This window comes from Pogona vitticeps, chromosome 1 (assembly GCF_051106095.1).
Source record: "Pogona vitticeps strain Pit_001003342236 chromosome 1, PviZW2.1, whole genome shotgun sequence".
Taxonomy (NCBI): Eukaryota; Metazoa; Chordata; class Lepidosauria; order Squamata; family Agamidae; genus Pogona; species Pogona vitticeps.
In genome coordinates, this window is record NC_135783.1 from 161,838,217 (window position 1) to 161,843,946 (window position 5,730).

Here is a 5,730-nt window from a genome sequence, read left to right on the forward strand (position 1 = left end):
ATACCCCAACTGCAGCATTGTTGTTGCTAGATTCAATAGGTCTACTGAGGTTTCCCGCTTCATGTATTTTAGGTAGTAAACAGAAGGTGGGTGGTTGAGGTTCTTGTGGTGTGTTGGTAAGAATTTGTTTACATGCGTTTTAAGGGATTTTTTTCATAAGATATTATAATTCCTTTTTGATAGTAGGGTCTTGATGAGGGATCCTAGGCCAGGATCCAGCAATTAAGACACGGAGACAAGTGTCATGAACCAAAAGCTTCTCCTCACCCCAGTGAGAGGTTTATTTTATAGTACAAAGTAAACAATACTACATCTAGTAAGCAATGCTAACGAGCAGGTGCGTTATCAAGGTTTTGTCTTCATGCAAGGCCTTGGCTCCAGATAAAGGCAAGATGATCTAATTGTTTTCTGGCTACTGAATCAGGGTCAACATGACCTTTCCAGTCGTGGTTTGCCAGCGATCTAGATGAGGTCACATCTCCCCCTTTTCTTTAGCCGTTGATAATAAACCTGTCGAGGTGATAGTGGTTTTGTTTTGGAGCATGAAGACATGAAAAGATTGAGTAAATTTGGCAGGCATTGCAAGAAGCAGCAAAAGGCAATTAAAATGAACCCAGACATGATAAGCCATTGCACTACCTTTCGAATCCAGCCCACAGGTAACCAGCTCCAGAGAGCATCCCACCATGCTGGACCGATTTGCTCTTTGATAGAGGCTGCATAACTTTTTAGAGTGTTGATCTGTTGTTGAATTCTATGACTGTTGTCTGTTAGATTAAAGCAACACATTTCTTTTATGGCTTCACAGCCCAAATGCTGTTGTAATAATAGATAATCAATAGCAGCCCGATTGTCCAAAATGGCTTGTCGCAGTTCCTGCTGTTCAGTTGCCAATAAACTGATAGCAGTGGAAGTAGTGTTAATGGTTTTTGCTAATAAGCAGGCAAGTCGTGCAGTGTTGCGAGCATTTACTTTTACCATAGCTGGTAAGCCTACAAAACTTAAAATAAGAGCAGAATATTCAGCTTTTGAGTATAAGATTACATTGTAATATGAGTGATGTTTCTGGTACAATTCCATTGGGGATTGCCAGGGTTCAGAACCCCCAAAAACCTTTGAGTGGGTACAGTTTATTATGCGGGCACATGTGTTATTGATAGCATTAGCAACATGAGGTGTAAGTACCTGAAATGCTTCTGCAGGCAGCTGTTGTTGAATAGGTCCCCAATTCGGTAGAGAGGAATATTGTATCTGTGACTCATTCATGAATTTACTTAATCCTGAGTCAGTACCAATATTGCCAGGGGCTTTACAGACTGGAACAAGACAAGTACTTAATACAAGCGATTGTACAAAAGCAATGTATACAGTGTAAGTAGAAAGATACAAATAATACATATTAAAAATGGTTACATAGTAATTAAAATTCAGTTACATAGGAATTAAAATTCAATGCAGTGACAACGGCCGCCATGTAATTCTCAGGTGATGGTTCTGCCTGAATGGATTCTAAAAGTCCTGCGGCCTGTGCCAATAAGTTCTTAAGAGTCCCCCATGTCACAGGTGGCGGCTGAGGCTCCTGCTGTTGCCATCTCTGTTCCCTTGGTGTCATCCTAGGACTGTTCTGGCGTGAGCTGAAGTCTGGGATTGGAGTGGTCAGATGTCAAGGCCACAACATGATGTGGTCGCACCGAGCTGGCACCCTCAAAGGACCGTCTGGAGTGTCAACCGCCACGTAATCAGCCAACCTGGACCTGGAGGCTTCCGATAGCGAACTAAGGGTTGGACACCTAGAGTGTCTATGAACACAAGTGGTTAGTTTGGAAGAAAAAGGAACAAAGGATTTAATAAAAAGATAAAGGACAAAGCATTGATGAACGTTAAACGAACGTGGAAGCCTTTATTGGACTTTGTAGGTCTTTATTGGACTTTGTAGGTCTGTGACTGTAATAAAGAATGATGATATATAGATAAGGAGACCTTTAAAACTTTGAGTATGAACAATTATTAATGCAGTAACTATTGAAATGATTCTTAGAAGGAAGTGAAGAGAATTGATGCAAGAGTGAATTCTTTATACATGAGACCATGGATTCTTTATTCATGAGACCCATCCTTGAGACCCAGGCCTAGGGATAGTCCAGGGATAATTCCCCCTTTTCTTTTAATTTTGCTAAGGCTGACTTAATACCAAAAGTATCCATGGGCCATAAGTGAGTTGGCTCTAAACCATGTGGATTGGGATAGATACGTAAGTTCAATTTGATTAGCAATATTAAAGATTATTTACAATGAGATTGAATTCTTGTCTAGTGAATTAAGAAAGACTAAGATAGCAGCAGCCAACTTTGCTCTTTGAGTTGTTGTTTGCGGTCCTGTAAACTTGGATCTTTCAGAAACATGTGAACACAGATAAAACCTGATCTTGTAATTGTACAGTTAGCTGGCATGAAAAGAAAATTTAGATAGATCTCTCCCAATGTGGAATGTTCTAATTAGGGAGGTATTCAAACATTGTCACATATAGTATAACTCCTTAAAGCTTTAAACACAAAAACATGAATGTGGTGTGTGAACAGCTATGTATAAACACTACAGCATTTCTTCAACCTATCTACTGGGCTTAGCTTATATACCCCTATAGGACCTAAATATGGAAAGATACATAACCAGAATTAGCTAATAAGCTCTATGTTTTACCATCAGCAGAACCATTGCAAAATCCATCTCTGCGCAATCAGTGAGTCATAAGCATCACCTTGTTTCCATTGCTAGGAGTGCATGAACACAGCAGACTGCTACAAGGAAAAAGGCAGAAAATGTTAAGGTACACAGAACTGTTGCATAGAAATATCTGGAGAATTAAATGTTAAATATGCGCTTTCCACAATTTCTTGCCCTGTAGACTTAAAAAGAAATCCTATGCTTCAGGGTGATTCCTTATTGAGCACACAAGATATTCAAATACAGTGTTGGATCACATGTCTTAAAGCAAGTAACAATTAAAGTCATAGAAAAAAATTCAAAAGCTGTCACGTAACAAAACCTCGAGAAGATGAACTGTCTGTGAAGAGAATACAAGATGCTGGGAAGAAAACAAATGGTTAATTGACAGAAAACACAGAGAAGCAGGCGCTTGTCTTTTGGAGAATTCAACATTACCTGCAGACAACAAAAAAATTAGCAAAAGTTGATTACGGCACTATCTGGAACAAGCTTTGGCAACACAAATCTGTATCTGCTTTAACGCGGGAGTACAAGTTCAAAGGAGTGTCTGATAAGTGCATCTTTCACTAATTGTGATCCTATCCTTCTCGTTATGGATGAAGAAGAGAACTGTAATTGACAGCCGTGGTATAGCTAAGATTGACAGACCATCCACAGCTTGCAGATGAAGTTGTTGATAGATCATGTGTATACAATGCTAAAACTGACATGCAATAGATGTGTTAAAGATGCAAAATTTTTATGCTCAGTCTGTTTATTCCCTCTGAGGCTGCACAAGCATATTTACAGGAGTTAAGTCAAGCATTGTGCAGGAGGTGTTAACAAATGATTCTCTCTTAGACTGTCCGAGATGAATAGCATTCTCTTGCAGAACGCCCAGAAGCGCTGATAAGAAGTCTGGGCTTTACGCCAGGCTATGACCTAGAGTTTTCTACTTCACAGAGCAGGGAAAACAATACAGACTTTATGTCCTAGCAGGCTGCACTGTATCCGTGGATGAGATTAGACCCATCACGCTGAGATATTTAGGAAACTACTAAGTAATGCAAGGTATGATAGAGGAACAATGCTTTAAATATGAAGTGAATACTAGCTTCCATACATGTCCCAGTATTTTTACTGCTGGGTCACTAATTAAATTACCTGTTGATGAATGACTGGCCTCATAACAAAAATTACCTGTCAAAATGCTTAGGTGTCATCATGGAGCTGTGACCATAACACAGTCCTACAGTATACAGACTTGAACAGCCATAGACTCAAAGCAAATTTAACCCTATGCAATAATGGCTCTTTGACAGTAATCTCAAGAAAACTTTTACATCTGTTGAATTTATTTTGCCTCTTATTACTGTAAGAAATAGGGACAAAGCTTTCGGATTTTCTGAGCTTTAAACTAAGAATTGTTTCTCTGAAATTCAATACTTACTACCCTTTAAACCTATTACCCTTTAATATCTGACCAGCTGATAAGACAGAAGAAAGCGCTCCTTAACAACAGCATTCCACAGAAAAGAACATAAACAGTTCCTGACACAAGCAATCATTTACTCGGAGATATAGCAAACTGCCTGCACAGAAGACACACAGCAAGCTTCCCTTGCAAACATGACCTGAAATAACTCTTGCAAATCCCCTGGGGGCTGCCCTGGGGGCTGCCCTGAATCCCATTTCTCTCCGCTGTAATGTGACCCCATCAGCAATGTGGCTGGTGCATCCAGACCTGCCCAGAAAGGAGGCAAGCAGTCAGCTGTTTCCCCTGTTTTGGCTATCTCTGATTTTTGAAGACCATCAGTGGCTGATGCAAGATTAATTTTCATTTGCTTAGGGCAAATGAGTCCTTCCTCTTGTGGCAGGAGACCCCTGCTCCAGTCACTAGGGACTGGCTGTTGGACAGATGAGCATTTGGGGAGAGCCTCTGTCCCTTTGTCTGTAAGACTGAGTTGCAGTTCACAGACCCCTTGAGATGGGAGCAAGTCACAGCAAGCAGAAACAGCTGTCTCATCTCTCTGAGCTAAAATCACACAGGCAGGGTCCAACACAGGAGGACTGCGAGGCATCCCAGGCGGTTCCGCAATTAGCAGGGAGGCCGAAGGGAGGGGAAGAAGAATTTGAGGGAGTTGTTTAAACAAATTACTTTCACCTTCTGGAGCAAAAAGAATGTTACGTTGGCTCACTGGGGTCTCTCGTATGCCAGATACTACACAACCCTCTCGAGAACTCTCATTTAAAGTTTCAGTTTTTTCCTCTACAGGAGCAGACGGTAAAGGATCTAAATTTGGTGGAGGCAATGCTGAAGAAGCAGCAGCAAGGGGGGCCGGTGGAGGCAGCGCTGTAGAAGCAGCAGGGGGGGCTAACACAAACTGCGGAGATGAAAGTTTTTCCTCTGCTCCTTTTAAAAGCAAATTGTAGTTTCCATGAAATACAGAGAGTGCCTCATAAATAACTTTCCAAGTTAACAAACATGTAATACTTGCTCTTGGCTCTGACTGCAATTCTTTCCCTATCCTTTGCCAAACTTCTAACTTCAAACTTCCATGCATAGGATACCAAGCACAACTCTGATCTATCTCACTTAACAATTCCAATATTTCTTTATCTGACACTTGCCTCTTGCAATTCTGCTGAACGAGCCTACTTAGCTCTCGAGCGTGTTGCTCCTGTTCCATTAATTCTTTGCCTGATACTTGCCATCCGTCATTTTGCCTCACAATTAACTCTTCAGCATTCTGATGCTGCTCTTTAGTAGATAAGCAACCCATACTTACCCGGGGAGCCCGTGGGCTGGGTGCACGAAGACTATTCCAGTCGAGGGAAGCAGGGTGAATGGGAGCTGAACCTACATCAGAAGAGGTTCGGATGCTGGGAGCTGGATGATCACGTCGGGGTCACCAGCTGATGAGGGATCCTAGGCCAGGATCCAGCAATTAAGACACGGAGACAAGTGTCATGAACCAAAAGCTTCTCCTCACCCCAGTGAGAGGTTTATTTTATAGTACAAAG

At 41.5% G+C, this 5,730-nt stretch overlaps 1 long non-coding RNA gene across 1 annotated transcript in view; it reads right to left on the bottom strand.

The window, feature by feature from the left end:
- Nucleotides 1-242: 242 nt before the first annotated feature.
- LOC144583620 (uncharacterized) overlaps nucleotides 243-5,730 on the bottom strand; it is a 5,662-nt gene continuing 174 nt past the window's right edge. Inside the window, exons 1-2 of the long non-coding RNA XR_013537524.1 lie at nucleotides 5,496-5,730; nucleotides 243-2,798 (exon numbers count right to left, since the gene is read on the bottom strand). The exon at nucleotides 5,496-5,730 is cut by the window's right edge and continues 174 nt beyond it. This is a non-coding gene — a long non-coding RNA (uncharacterized LOC144583620). The remainder of the gene's footprint in view (nucleotides 2,799-5,495) is intronic.